At 42.7% G+C, this 13,227-nt stretch overlaps 1 protein-coding gene across 1 annotated transcript in view; it reads left to right on the forward strand.

The window, feature by feature from the left end:
• Nucleotides 1-13,227, forward strand: part of Slc9a9 (solute carrier family 9 member A9) — a 549,322-nt gene that overhangs the window by 348,923 nt on the left and 187,172 nt on the right. The gene's annotated exons all lie outside the window — the stretch shown is intronic.

Genomic DNA, 13,227 nt, shown 5'->3' on the forward strand with positions numbered 1-13,227 from the left:
TTTACATCTTAGTAATTCCATTGATTCTTCAGACCTTAGCTTAGACTTTTCTTATTAGAAAGAAGGCTTTGTAACACCTCGAGTCTGTGTTGATCTCCTTCTTATCTGTTTCTATGGCCCCTTAACATCCCATCCTAGAAGACATTATATTCTACCACAGTTCCCAGTCTGTCTACCTGTATCCCTTCTATGCTTGGAGTTTCATAAGGGCATGATGCTTATCTTCATAACTCAGCCCCCGAACACTGCTTGAGGAAACTGAGTAGCCTTCTATATATACTTGGCAAATGAATGAACAATGTACAACACTGTCCACCCAACTTAAACGGTACATTTAATACACATTGCCATTTAAGAATTCTCCATTCTATCTTGCTTTATTTCTGAGAGCTATTACAAAATTGCCCTGCCAGATCACACCAGCCTTGCCCATTTCCATAGGTGGGAGATAAGCAACAATCATTTCAAAGCAAGAGGTTCACAAATGAAGCCTACTACTATCTGGTCTGAAAGTTGGTAACAGTAACATGTGGATTTGAAAATATTTTTCAAATCTTTGCTTGCTCTATGCTGGGGGAATGTGTTTGCTTTCTTATTAAACACTCTGAGGTTATTTGAATCAAAAATGAAGCTAAACTCAAGTTACACTTAGGAAGACGATTTCCTTCAATGTGTGTTCAGGCTTATCTAAAACTCTGAAGTCGGAGCCCCTGTAACAGGAGTTTGCCTTTCCTTGCTCTTGCCTATGCTTCCAGAGATGAAAAGACAGCCCAAGAATGCCATCACCCTCTGAGTATTCCCTATCCAGCCTACCTCTTCACAGCCTTCTCACCTAAAACGCAGGGCTCTCCCTCTCCTGTGCTCCCTCCCTCCCCGCCCTCGGCCTATCTTGTGTAATTAATTAGTTCAGTAGTAGGCCACTAACCAACTAATGGGGCACAGAGATGGACCACTTCTCCATTAGGGGATATGAATGCTGAAGCCCCATCTTTCTCAGGTGGAAAACACAGTGGCCTGGGGCAGGCATTAGTGAGTGGTGACTACAATAGGCCTTCTGAGGTCTTTAAGTGGGACAGGATTAATCAGCTTACGCAGGAAATGAACCACAAAAATGTTTTAACCACTGTGTCAAGCAATCATAGACAAAGTCATCCTGATAATGGATGAGCATGCACAGCACTGTTGTGGCAGGGCAGATGAGCATCAGAGACCCACATGGATCACAGATCCCATTAGCTCCTCGTGGTTTTACCCACTGGGAAAGGGTTGTATGATTGCGGTGAATACAGAATAGCTGAGAAGCAGCTGAGGATGGTGGCCAGCCCCATACATTTGTTTCTCCTATTAGGAAATCAAAACATTATCATTCTTCACTTAGCTCCAAAATACATTTATAGTAAGGATGACTTGCTCTTGCATTTTTAAGCAGCAAATTAGATTTTGCTACTTGGTACACCACAGTATTTCATAAATAGGAACTACTGTTTTGTCAACGTACAAAGAATTCAGGCTTTGAAGTAGACTCTGCCCTTTGTGATTAAATGGTTCTAACCCACAGCTTCCTAGACTGCCAAGTAGGGGGGAAGAAATGTCCCTAGCCTAAGCGGTTAGTGTTGAAAACCAAACTAGCTATACAACTGCCTTGGGGCTGGAGAGATGGCTCAGCTGTTAAGAGCACTTGCTGCTCTTATAGAGGACCTAGGTTGAATTCTCAGCACCTATACTGGGAAGCTCACAACTGATTGTAACTCCAGTTCCAGAGAATCCAGTGCCCTCTTCTGGCTTCTATAGGCACTGCACACATGTGGTGCACATACAGATAACCAGGTGCATACACATACACATAAATAAAAATAAATATTTTTTAAATGATACTTTAAAATTCAACCCTCCTGCCCAGAAACTGACAACTTGGAGACACACAGAGGCACCGTTTCTTTTGCTCCCCTTCACCATCACAGATGACAAGACAGCTCTCACAGGAGGAGTACCCCAAGAAACTGCCTGCTGCTCTCAGAACAGCATCCTGCCACAGACTGAGGTCTTCATTCTAAAGAAGGGCTAACTGTTAATCCCTGTGGAGGACACAGTCTGGGGCAGAAGCTAAGTGCAAGCTATGTACATGTCCCAAACTTGGTTCTCTCCCTGCAGGTGAGGACAGTTTGATATTTCATGTGCAGGCATATAACCTGGATCACTACATCAACCAAACTGTTAAAATTCAAAGTACCAGCTTTTATATGAAAAAATATAGTGTTCCCCTCCTTCCACAAGTTGATCCATGTAAAACAGAGATTTTTTTGGCATTTACAGAGTGTGAGAAAGTGACAGTATCTTGAAGTGACCAGACTCACTTATCTTTTGAGATAGTGCAACCAATGAAAGCATGTGAGACCCCAGCACACTCAATAATGAAAGGAGATAACCCAGAATGTCACTGCTCCTGTGTCCCAGGAATATAGTTTTAGAAGGATACAGGAACATGAACAATTTAGCCATTCAGTTCTAGAACTTTCATGGACATTTGGGGGTTTTCAGATGTCCACAGTGAACAAATATTTTATTGATAGTTTTAACCAAATCAACCTTTCCACTGAGGCAAACAAACAGACTATATAATTCTACTCTATTTTCTGCTTGAATTTACTTACTAGTTGTTTGCTGGTTTGGGGCATGGAGTAGACAAGACCATAGAAAACTATTAACATAAGCAAATCAATTTCAAAAAATTAGTCTCTATGTGCCAGCACAAATCCCTTGTAATATCTGCCTCAGGTTCTACAGATAGAGTTCGAAAGAAACCAATAAAATTGATTCAAATAAGTTAGATGTGCAAATGAGCAAGAAGCGGTTGCATTTACAAATGCCTTGTGCTGAACACCCATAGGGCCATTTAGTAATTCAAAATAGTGCAGCATTAGCTCTGATATATCGAGAAAGTTCAAACACTGGTCAGCCTGTGTTTCAGACACTGACCAAACTTCTGTAGAAAGGCAAGATTTCTCACACTACCTCCCAGAAACCCAAAGGCTCTGCCAGGAATTTGTTCCAAAGCCCAAAGCTTTAGAGGACTAGTCATTCCTGCTGAGAGAAGGAAGAGTCCCCTGGCAGCTGCTCTACCTCTGACTCAGTCTTCGCTGCCATTTATAAAATGGGCACCTGGGTCATCACAGCAGCTACCGTCTCTACACTTTAGTGAAGCTATTTTCAATCCCATGGCAGACATGCAAGCATCTATGTTAAGGTTTGTTGGTTTGGGGTTTTTTTCTTTTCTTTTCTTTCTTTCTTTCTTTCTCTTTTTTTTTTTTTTTTTTTTTTTTTTTTTTTGACAAGTCTTACCCTGTATATAGCCTAGGCTGGCCTGAAACTTTCTTTGTAGTCCAAACTCTTCCCAGACTAATGGTAATCCTCCCGTCTCAGCTTCCAGGGTACCTGGATTATGTGCATGAACCATTATACCGGCTGAATACTTTAAAATGTACTCATCTTGGGAAGAATGGGTACTGCCCTCCAGTACATGTCTTACAACGGCATTCTTCCTGGTGGGATGCTCATTCTAGCTGCCAGAGGAAAGGAAGGTTTTGATTGGAGAATCCAAGTGTGCTGGTTAGTCTTTGTCACCTTGACACAAACCAGAATCAGCTGGGAAGAGAGGAATCCCAATTGAGGTACCACCTTGTTGCTGGAGAATCCATCCCACAGCACCACCTGCATCAGATTGGCCTGTGGAGCATTTCCTTGATGAATGATTAATGCGGGAGGCCCTGCCCACTATGGGCAATGCTACCCTTGGCAGATGGTGTTGGGTTAAACAAGAGACCATGCCAGTAAGCAGCATTCCTGGGTGGTCTCTGCTTCTGCTCTTGCCTCTAGGTTCTTATCTTGAACTCCTCCCTTATCTTCCCTTGGTGATGGACTATAAAGTTTAAGATGGAAAAAAAAAAAAAAAAAAACCCTTTCCTCTCTAAGTTGCTTCGGGTCAGTATTTTATTTACCTCAGCAACAGAGAAGGAAACTAGAAAAATGAGCCGAGCCACATTATTTTTGTCTAGGGTAGCAAGATCAATGTGACCTGGCAACTCTTTAGAAATGCAGTTTCAGTTGGGCATAGCGGTGCATGGCTTTGATCCCAGCACTTGGAAGGCAGAGGCAAGGTGGCTCTCTGTGAATTCAAGGCCAGCCTGGTCTATATAGTGAATTCCAGGGCAGCCAGGTCTACACAGTGAGATTCCATCTCAGGGGAAAAAAAAAAAAAGAAAAAAGAAAGACAGTTTTGTGTCTACCTCAAACCTAATAAATAAGGCTCTTTAGAAGTCCAAGAAAATCTAGACCATATACTGCAGTATCTGGGACCATATTCAAGTAGGTTTTGTGACAGGTAGCCATCTTTGCTAATGTAGCCTCTAGAGAAATATTGTTATTGTTTACAACAATGTTACAATAATATTACAATGCGAAACATCTTAGATATAAAGGGAGGTTTCTCAACTCCAGGAATCCTTGACATTTAAGTCTAGTTAGTTATTGTGGTAGCTACTGTGTACATCGTGAATGTTTGCAGAATCCCTGGCCTCTGCCCTGTAGATGACAGCAAAAATCTCACTAACTCCCAAACCCCACCCACCACTCAACCAGCATCCCTGCTTCCCAGCCCCAGGACACCCATAAATGTTTCTAGACCTTGCCAAACATACACTAGGGAAAAATTGCCCCAGTTGACAACTTCTGCTCTAAAGGGAAAGTTTTGGGTTCCCTTGAGCACAGCCTGGCCAAGAGCTGAGTGTGGCTCAGAGAATGTTGACTCTTTGGAAACCCACTGTTGGAGATGGAGCTAGCGGTGAGGATCAGCCCGCAGTATACTACCACATCCATCTTTACTACATAAAAATAAACTTCTAAAGCCAGAGGCGGCTCTGTGTGTTGACTTCAGAGCTGTGGCAGAGCTAATCCCATCCCCAATTACCCTTCCTGCTGCCCAGGGCTTCCAAAAACAAACTTCATTCCAGATAAAAATATATTGCTGTTGCCTTACTTTCTTTCTCCACAGCCTGGAGTTTCAGTAACGCGAGTTCATGGGGAGATGAAGGGAAGAAAGTTCTGCTTGTCTAACACAAGCTTGCTTTCTAGAAGCACTCAATTTATTTCTGAATGTGGACGATTTTTCCTCAGCAAACAATCTGTTGGCTTCCCTTCCCTGCGATAAAATGATGTTGAATTGAAAATGGAGGCATGCAGCAAGGTTGCACGATTCGGGGAAAGCTTGTTTTGAAACCAGACTGACATTTTTGCTGAAAGTAGTTACCCTGTGCAAGGTCATAAGACTTTAGCAAGTGTAAAAGCTATACATAATTCAATTGTAGGCCCGTCCCAGGCTTTGATTTACCAGCCTAATAATAAGAATGTGTTAGATCTTTGAAATCAACCCCCTCACAGCAGCTTAAGTGAGGGGGTGGGGAGGCTTAGACAGGCTTCTATTCCAAATGGAAAGATAGGACGCTGAAAGACTCCTATAAAGGACAATTCTTTCAAAGGACAGATAGGTTTCTCAGGAACATTTCTGTGCCCCAGTCCTTCTACTGCTCATTTCCTTTTGGATTCCAGTAACACTTTCAAATGCAAAAAATGACCTTTCCCTCCTCCATTCATTCCAGCACTCATCACAAGGTAAGCTTGAGGAGTGCTTACCCTGTGAGAGGAGCCATTCCAGCACCAGGGGGATGTCACAGCAAATGCCACGGACTGGGGCTGCTCTTCCCAAGCTCACTTTCTAGTCAAGGAAAGCGTATACATAAATAGATAAATAAATTCCAGATGACAAGGAATACAGTGAATACACACACACACACACACACACACACACACACACACACAAAGTCCTGGGTGAAGGTGGAGATACTGTCATCAGGTGGTCCGGCAGGCCTCACCTGAGGTGAGGAGGACTGAGATGAGTAACCCAGGGACTGCCTGGAAGAGGCAGTCAAGTAGGGAGGGGTAGCATGGGGGGGTGGGCAGGCAGCTGAGGGGACAGTGAGTGCAAAGGCCAAGAAGCAAAAACAAACATGGTTTACAGTAAGCTTCACCTTCCTGAACTCTTCAAATCCCAAGGACCCCCCCTTCCACCCACTCTCTAGTAAGAGGCTTCTAACTGCCCTTGAACTATGGATTCTTTCTTCGAAGCATCTGCCGGCTCAACCTCTCCACTGGGGAAACTAATCAACCTCTCACATGAATGTGGCTATAATCCAAGCCTTGGTCACCCACACACACCCCATCCTCAAACACAGTCCTTACATAGTTCACCCTAAGTCCTCTGAGTGCTCAGGCCACAGTGTATTCCTGGCTGCCCACCCCATATGCCCTCATCTGACCCACCAACAAAGACTGTAAGGATTGGCATGCCAAGACCTGCCATACTCCCACCCCAATGAGCATGCTTACCTGATGCCTGGATTAAGGTATGGAACCCACTGGCTCCTGGTCTCAGCCTCGAAATCAGGCTCCCACACAGCAACCATGGTTCCTCTTCTAACCGCTGAACAGATGAAGTCATTGTGTTGCCTAAGACCTTCTTGAAATTTCTCATCTTAGAATACCAACCAATCACCTTGCCCTTCCAAAGCCCATTGCTACCTGGCTCTGTGACCTCTATGGCGTCTCCTCCTGCCACAGTCCCCCAGTCTGAACCTCTTCATCGCACTCCAGCCACACTGCTTTCCACGTCACTTCCTTGGAGCTTTGCTCCAGCTTCCTGAAGGTGAGCAGGTGCCGACCAGGCCTGTACTTCTATTGGAGTCTCTGCTTAATTGTCACTAACTGCCAGGCGGTGGTGGCGCATGCCTTTAATCCCAGCATTCAGGAGGCAGAGCCAGGCAGATCTCTGTGAGTTCGAGGCCAGCCTGGTCTACAGAGCGAGATTCGGGACAGGCACCAAAACTACACAGAGAAACCCTGTCTCAAAAAACAAAAAAACAAACAAAAAAAGTCACTAGCCTGCGAGGCTTCCCTCAGCATCCTAACACTGAACCCCTCGTGTACACACAGGCTGTCCTCTTACCTGCTCTGGTTTTCTTCCCAGCACCTTATGTAACTAACCCGGATGCACCTTTAAGTCAAGAGCTAGCTCTCATTTGCTGCTCAACTCTGTATGCTGAAGGAACTGAAGAATTAAGTAATCACACATAGATATTGCCATATCCTATCTAGAAGGTTGGAAGTCAGTGCAATTATTCACTTCAAGAGCATTGCTGAATTTCACATCCATGATGCTGTGAGAAATCTGGGAACTACTTTAAAAAGATGTAATTCTAACCTTTTGAGAGATTAGAAGTTGGGAGAAAAAGAACATACCACATTAAATATTGATTCAATTCCGATTATGATTTAGTAATACAAGTGGTCTGATCAGTGTGTTGTATAGGATTTCAAAGAGAGAACAATGTGACTAGAGGATTCCAGGAACCCATGAGAGTGAGGGGTGGGCAGAAACATAGTTCAGATGGGCAAAGACTAGAGAAGCCCAAAGGAAATGCAGAATTCTGGAAGTGAAGCAACAGGCTGAGGGGGCTCGTGGCATAAAGACAACTGAACACTGCCTTGTTTACGGTTTCTCAGTGAGAGCAGACAGAGGAAGACAGAGTGGGGTTTTGACTGAGAGGTTTCTGTGAACTATGGTAAGCTATGTGCTAAGCTGAATTAGAACCTTATAAACTAGGATTTGGGGGAACTTTTCTGAGAGACATGGAGGAGAACAGGGGGTTCATGAGGCACAAAGTAGACTTTCAGCTAGTATAGAGTTGAGGTGATGGCCTTGGGCCACCATGACCAGTGGCCTGAGCTATGGCCTGATTCATTGTTACAGAATCAAAATCTCTGTTAAGTCCCTGACAGGAAGATTTTAAGTCCCACAAGATTTTGATGTGCACTCTAGTTGAAGACCTCAAGTCAAGCCTTAAAATGTGTACTTAGAAATGAGTTACCAGGGCCTAGAGAAATGGTTCAGTTGTTAAAAGCACTATCTGCTCTTCCAGAGGACCTGAGTTTGATTCCCAGCACCCACATGGCAGCTCACAGCTGTCTGTAACTCCACTTCCAGGGGATCTGATGCCCTCCTCTGGCCTCTGTGGGCACTAGGCACACACATGGTGCAGACATACATCATGTGGTGCATATATATATATATGTGTGTGTGTGTGTGTGTGTGTGTGTGTGTGTGTGTATGTGTGTATTTACAGGCAAAATACCCATACACATAAAATAAACAAATCAATAAATAACTTAAAAAAGAAAATGAGAAAACAGAGATGAAGCAACCTGCTTAGGCTCATGCAAGACATCAGAGATAATCCTAAGAACAGATTCCAGAACCCTTGAAACTCAACATAAGGACTTCTGAGGTTAAGTAATAAAAAGTCAGGCACTGGGCTTTCAGAAAATTATCCAACTATTACATCAAACTATAAAGTAGACATAATTTTCTCTATGTAATCTAGATTTATGAAAGATCAGAAGATTTATCTAGCCATTGATTTAGTCAATAAATATTCACTGAGCATTTATTATGTCCCTGGTCTTGCTCCAATGTTGCTGATAAACAAAGCCTGACAGTTATAAAGCATTGTATGGAAGCTCTGAGGGGAACTGGACTGTTCTAGAAAAATAAGGCAGCCTATCCCAGCCTCAGGCCTCAGAGGAGGCTTACTGGACAAAGGTGTGTCTTAGCTGAACTGTGAAGAATAGTTAGAACACAGTGGTGTTTCTCTAGGGGATACAGGAGAAAGAACTCAGATGAAAACAGATAATCCAGGATTACACTCCATTGACTTTAGACCCATACATGCCACACATCTGTTGACCGTGGTCATGAGTGGGCCATCGTGACCCTCATCATTTCCCTTCATCAGTCTATAGTTTCAAAACGCCCCCTTTAATACATCCCGGTTGACCTTTTTAAAATATTTATTTGAGGATTTCACACATGAGTACACTATATTTGCATCGTTTCTACCCATCTCTCCCTCCGCCTTCCACCCATATCATCCCATCCACCCCCTCTAGAATTCATGACCTCTTCTTCTATAATAACACACACACAACCTACTGAGTCCAATTAGTGTTGCCCTTATTTGCATGTGTTTAGTGCTGACATGTTAGGATTGGGATCTCATCCGTGAAAAAAAAAAAAAAAAAAAAAAAAAAGTCTTTTCTTATTCCCTCATCAGCCACTGACTGCCTATAGCTCACTATCTAGGGATGGGCCCTTGTGAAATTTCCCTCCGCTCATGTTGGCATGTCAACTTGGTGAGATCTTTGTAGTCAGCCATATCATTCAGGGTTCATGGAAGCAGCACCCCTCTCGTATCCCGAAGACACGAACTCACAGCAGTCATCTGGGTCCCCAGGCTCTTACAATCTTTCTGTTCCTTCCTCTGAGATATTCCCTGAGACTTGGGTGTAGGGGTGGAATTGCTGATGTGCTATTTGGGTCTGGGCATCCCATGGTCACTCTACATTTTAACCAGTTGCAAAGCTCTCTAGTAGTCTCTATCTGGTGTAAAAAGAAGCTTCCTCAAAGAAATGTGAAAGCTACACATATCTATGGGTATAAGGATGAATATTTAGAAGCATTTAGAAAGCTTTAGTACTCTAGTACTTTAGTACCAGATTGCTATAGTAATCAGTACTAGTAGGTTCTCCTCTAAGGCCTATGACTCCTCCAGTCATAGGTTCTTGACTAGGTTTATGGTATCAGGCATAAATTCCCTCTAAGTCCCTGGACTTCAGGTTAATTTAGATAGCTGTTGTTGTCCTCAAGATGAAAGTGTCACTCTTGCACCACTGAGGATATCTTGCTGGTCCCATTGTTGTGATTCTCAAGCTGTATAGCTGGGTAGGACTGTTGATACCTTTTCTCCCTTGGTGCCTTGCATGGCACCTTTCAACATTATGAAAGCTAGGCCTCAGGGACGAATCCTCCAGGTCAATCCCAGGATGGTTTTTCCAAGTCCTGTGACTGAAGTATGTGGTGTCTTCAGCACTGGGGTGTTACTTCCATGTTCTGGGAAGTAATTGAGAACAATTTTGGTAGTCTACATTGTTTGGGGGAGTCTCTTGGACCCCTCTGAGCAACAAATTGTAAGTAGGTTATTCCTTGCCTGGCATTGAGTTTTTTGTTAGGTAGCTCATGGTTCCTTGGGGGAACATTATCCCACTGTGTGGGGTAACTCTATTAAAACCATATGTATGTAGGGGCTGGAAAGATGTTTCAATGGTTATTAACATTAGCTGTTCTTCCAGAGGACCTAGGTTCAATTCCCATCACTCACATGGAAGCCCACAACCATCTGTAAATCTAGTTTCAGGATATCTGATGCCCTCTTCTGGCCTTCACAGGCACCAGGCATGTGTATGGGCATGGGCAAAATTTCCATATGCATAAAGTAAAAATAAATAAATAACATATTTTTAAAAACCATATGCATGTATATCTGTCTCTCTCCCCCTACCAGTGTGTGTGTGTGTGTGTGTGTGTGTGTGTAAGTCAACGTATAAAATGATAGATTTCCCTGTGGGTTTTACTGACATTCTTAGTGTTCTTTTCCCTCCTTCCTCCCTCTCCACATTGTAACATAGTCATGTTTGTAGGACTAAGCGCCTCAGAGAAATTGAACCTTTCTTACTGCATTCCCACTCTGTGTTTTGGCTAAAGCTAGGCACATAATGGGTGCTCAGGAAATATTTACAGTTTTGCATTACCGCTTTGCAACTTAAATAAGAATGTCTGAAGAGATATTTCTATTCCCGTGGTCTAAGTGTGGCTATATATATCTGACCTGTACCCATCTGCAGCACCTTTGCAAATGTGTAATTGATTAAATGCTTCCCTTTTGCTCTTTAAAGATAAACAGGAAACTGCACATTTTCTGCAGCAGGGGTCCTTGCTGGAAATCTTTCTTTGGCTCAATAGTGCTCTATTGTTATGAGCAGAACATCAATATAATTAACATAAGAAGCCCTTAGAGGCCAATTTCAAGTGAAACCACATTTAATTGTAGGTATTTCCTTTATTCCCCAAGATGATGATAACTTTCCAATTGGGCATATAAAATGTGTCAAACTCCTCACAAAGTCAATCTTTTTTAAAGCAATATTATATAGTCTACCAATTCCCAGAAGTACAGAATTACTTTGACCAGCTGACCGAAACAAGAAGAAAAAGAAAGGTGAACCAAGGGGCCTAAGTACTCAGAAAATCAAATCCAATCCACGTTTTGACGTGTTCTGAATTTCCTGTGTTTCCAAGCAAAGCTGTATATGCTCTTTGAAAGTCGTGTTTTGCTACAACAAAAATCCTGAGATCAATATCAGTTTTGTTTTTTGTTTTTTGTTTTTTTTGTTTTACATCTCAGTATTTTTCCAGTAGCCCAAATGGTTTTTGTTTTTTCAGTTCTAAAATCCTCCATGGCCTAAATCCATGGTGTTAAGAAGATAGGGTCAGCATGCACAGAACTCCATATAGGGGGTAATCAATATATATGCATTAATCAAAGCAGCGAACGGCCATCGATTAGACATTTGTCAAGGCTCTAGATGTGTGAGGAGGGATGTCTAGAGTCACGAGGGACAAGCAGGACAGGAGAGCACTTCAGCCTCTCTAAAGTTCTGAGTCAGCTTCACTTTGCCCACTCAGCAGGCTCAGCACCCCCACTAACTCGCTCTCACTGTCGCTAGCCGATGTCACCTGTGGCAGGTGCCATGTGGACTAAGGATGACCAGGGCAAGGTACAGATGATCTCTCCTCCAAATATCCCTCAGCTCAGAAGTTCACTCATTGCCCATTCATTCAGAGCCATCCTTTCATGGGGCCTTAGAGTTTAGACTTAATAAACATTTCCCAACCTGCCACAAGGTCATTGCTAGACTTTTCTGATTTCTCCCCCCAGAAATCTCCACATTGCTTTGTGTGTGAATATGGATTTTAATATAATTTCATGTATTAAAGTTTCATATAGATTAATTGATAGGAAGTCAAACTAATAGATATGTTTCCATATATGTGTATTTGAGAGTGTTGGGGATCTGGAGGGGACTTTGTTTCATTTTATTTTGTTTTTGTTGGGGTTTTTTGTTGTTTTTTGTTTTTTACTTTTGTTTGGGTTTTTTTGGGTTTTTTTTTTTTTTTGAGATAGTCTTATTGTTGCAATCCATACTGGCCTCAAAGTTGATGTCCTCTTGCCATAGCCTCCTGAGTTACACATCAACCTTGCCACTATTTTGAGTACGTGTTTAAACTAAGGACTGCTTACATATAACTTGCTTAAGAACATAGTTATGCCAGTTTGGCAAAATAACCATAATTATTAAACATGGTTAAGAAGGTTAATGATGCTTACTACTTTCTCCTTGGTATCTGATATGGATGAGTTTACAGTGGGCAAGATCCAGAATGTTTTCATTTGTAGTCTATTTTCTACTATTTCTTATAAAAAGAATTACAACTTCTGGGCAGTGCTGCTCAGTAGACAACTCCGGCAATATGAGCTGGAGCGGGAAGAGGAAAATGAAAGGATCGCTTTCTCTCTCCAGGCTTGCACCATGATTAAACAACCTTGACCTATAAATCCTGTCCTCTGATAATAGGAGTCTGTTGCCTTGCACTCCCATTCGCTGATGACACTAATGTCTGTGCATCCTGGAGAGAGCATTATTCAAATGGTCCCAGCACTGGGGCTTCTTGCTGCCCTCCCAGCCTTCTCCACAGCTGAGTCTGAGCTCATGAACACCTATAGTGGGGGTGCTGGGCTGAGCACAGCCACCCTAGCGTTCAGAACTCCTGATGTAAAGGAACGTTTTTATTAATGTCTGCTTCAAATGTTGGCGTCCCTCTCCTCAGGCCATTTCCTTGTCTACATGGAGATTCAGAATAATTTCCTTCCTCCCTTACATTGTCCCTTGGAGGTATTTTATAATCAGAGTGCACGTTCCTCTCTTTATTTCTGAGGCTTTTTTGTTTCAGGCAGAATGTGTTCAATCTCTCTGGCTTAGTCCTCTGTCTCTCCTGTCACACCGCTTGCCTCATGTATGTTCTCAACATGAGCAGAACAAAGAAGCGTTATAATCTAAGTTCTGGGAGTGAGATGACTATAATGTCCCTCATCCTGCCCAGTATCTGAGGTTTTTTGTTCGTTTGTTTGTTTTTCAATCATTTGAAATGTAAAATAACAATTTGAA

The sequence above is a fragment of the Peromyscus eremicus genome, chromosome 7 (assembly GCF_949786415.1).
Source record: "Peromyscus eremicus chromosome 7, PerEre_H2_v1, whole genome shotgun sequence".
Classification (NCBI taxonomy): domain Eukaryota; kingdom Metazoa; phylum Chordata; class Mammalia; order Rodentia; family Cricetidae; genus Peromyscus; species Peromyscus eremicus.